This window comes from Asparagus officinalis, chromosome 7 (genome assembly GCF_001876935.1).
Source record: "Asparagus officinalis chromosome 7, Aspof.V1, whole genome shotgun sequence".
Taxonomy (NCBI): Eukaryota; Viridiplantae; Streptophyta; class Magnoliopsida; order Asparagales; family Asparagaceae; genus Asparagus; species Asparagus officinalis.
In genome coordinates, this window is record NC_033800.1 from 77,748,497 (window position 1) to 77,750,613 (window position 2,117).

Below are 2,117 nucleotides of genomic sequence, written 5' to 3' on the forward strand. Positions count from 1 at the left end.
GTGCATTCCTGACTAAGATCTTTGACAAATTCCATGTCGATCTCAAATCTGAAAAATCTGTTGTTCGTTTAATTGAATTTTTTGATTCAAATGCCCTAACTAGGATGAAATTGACAAATTTTGAAATACAAGATCACAATCCTCAAAATGAACCAGTTCAAAATGAACCTGAACTTCAACAAGAAGAAATTCCACAAACCTCAACTCAAGCTGGAGCCTCTTCAAGTCAACCACCACCATTTCCTACTGAACCTTTATGTTTTTCAGACGTGCAATACAATACTTTGAGTGCACGTATCCTAGAACTGGAAACTGGTCAAAGAGCTATATATGCACAGAACAGATATATCATCAGTAATCAAGAAGACCTAATCAAAAAGTTTGAAGACTTGGACTCAAAGCTTAATTCATATTTTCAAGGCCAACAACCTCCTCCAGCACCTTAGGATTTGTTTCTGTTTTTTTTTTTGGTCAAAACAATTATGTTCTTATGTTTAAAACTATGTAGTTGTTATTATGTTTAAAACTATGTGGTTGTGTTGCTATTATGTCAAGTTTGCTACAATATGACTGTGTTTTAAGTTTGCTATTATGTCAAGTTTGCTATTATGTGTAAAGTTTGCTACTATTTTGGTTAGTTAATATAACTGATATATATTTTAAACAGATCATGGTGATGAACATTATGGAACTTGTGGTCTTTATGGCAAGTCTTTACCTACCAATATGGATGGGTGAAGTTATGGACTATGTTCATAACCTGGATGATTTGTTTGAAGTATTAGCTCATGTTGAAGAAATTATGTTATGTTTAGGTTCCTCTTTTTGTTGATAACAAAGGGGGAGAAATAGTTAAGTTTTATATTTCTTATTATGAATGTTAAAAAACTTTGCATATATGCAGGGGGAGTAAGTATTACATGTTTTAAAATTTAATATGATGCATAAATTATTTGTTATCATCAAAAAGGGGGAGAATGTTGAATATCATTTCTCCATGATAATGTTTTGATGATAACAATTTATATTGTGTGTGCACTAACTTTCATATGCAGATTTCAATATCAGAATATGTACAAGTGCAAGTGAATATCAAGGCATTTTGAAGTGAAGAAAATGAAGAACAAAAGATAATGTATTTGAATTTTTCTTTGCTTAGAATATTTGTACAAGCCTTGATCACACACACGCACACACACACATTTTTAGAACACACTAACACAGGCTTAGTGTGTTGGTTAACTATAGAAATCCCCTATGTTAACCATTAGAATAGTAGTTAAAACTTAATTATAAAAACTCATTATTTCTGAATATTTGATCTTAATAGTCGACTAATTAGGATAGTAGTCGACTACTCATGTATATAACTCAAATACAAGTTTCTGTCTTTTTACAGTATAGTCGACTAATAGAGATTATAGTCGACTACTGAGATGTTTGACAGAAACATAAGTTTCTGTCTTTTTACAGTGTAGTCGACTAATGACTACAGTAGTCGACTACTGAAGAAAAATATAAGTTTTCAAGTTTCTGTCTGAACTCAGTGTAGTCGACTAATTATCATTATAGTCGACTACTGAGAACATTTTCCGAAAACACAGAGTCTGTCTGAACTCAGTGTAGTCGACTAATGACTACAGTAGTCGACTACAAGAGACAGTTTTTCAGTTTTCAGAATTTGAAAATCTGACAGTTTTTAGCCGTTTTTAAACGTTTTTTAAACTTTAAAAACTTGTCTTTTCAAGGGCTATATATAGGTTATTTGTTCAGAAAAATTGCACATGCTTACATACCCATAAGCTTTGATTTCTTGTGCAATTTTCCAAGTGAAAAACATTCTGATTTTCTGAAAAAGAAGAGTTTCTGAAATTGCCTATATACTTTCATCAAAAACAAATCAATTAGGTAATTTTACAGAGATTAAAAGAATCCTAAGCCACTGCTGCACATTATTACACATTCAAGGCTTATAGGATCATTGTGTTCTTCTTCAACAAGTTTTCTCTCGGTTGTGAGAGGGTTAATCTCTTGGCTTAGAGATTGGGGTTCAAATTGGCAAGGAGTTTGTCAATTGGTGTTGCAATTTGCAGGGACTTGCAAATTGGTCAGGTTTG